We start from the raw sequence: 653 nt of genomic DNA, 5'->3' as shown, positions 1-653 counted from the left end.
GCCGAGGCGGCAGCGATTTTGTGCAGGGTAGGGGCTGGGGCAGCCCGCGTGAAAGAAGGTAGACCCGTGTAACTCAGGCTAACCTTACTGCCGAGCAACTAGGGAAAACAGTTCGCAGGTTCAGAATGTTTTTGTGGGAGAACGGATATTTGCGTATAAAAATATGAAAACCTGCAGGCCGTCCGTGTAAGACACGGCCCTTTTTCTTTCCACGTTTTTACGTGGAAATGGGGTGAGAATGACCACCCCCTTCAAAAAGCGGCGACTAGCAGGTGTAGAAGAGGAAGTGCCCGCAAAATTGCCTCAAGTAGTAAAAAGGGCTGGTGGGGTTTTTGCACAGAGGATTGTTCATGTAAATAATGCATTACTGCCTTACACATCGTACGTATTTTAAGCAGTGCCACACGTGACACGGGTATATTCGTGCTCGGTGCATGCCTACGTGGATACGCTGCTTTACGCGCTTAAAGATACATGTAGGCGCAAGATGCCCGGGCCCCGCGACAGTGGCCCCGTCGGTGATTTCAGCTCGTGCAAAAGGGACCGAGCTGTGGCCGTGTCAGGAAACGCCCAGAAGACAAACAGTCACGTTCGTGAGCTGCTCGCAGACCGTGTCCCCCACACGAATGGGAATTAATTAAAGTTTTTTCTTC

Source organism: Pygoscelis adeliae, unplaced genomic scaffold (assembly GCF_000699105.1).
Source record: "Pygoscelis adeliae isolate BGI_AS28 unplaced genomic scaffold, ASM69910v1 Scaffold98, whole genome shotgun sequence".
NCBI classification, from domain to species: Eukaryota; Metazoa; Chordata; class Aves; order Sphenisciformes; family Spheniscidae; genus Pygoscelis; species Pygoscelis adeliae.
The sequence above is the reverse complement of the archived record's forward strand: the minus strand, read 5'-3'. Positions refer to the sequence as shown.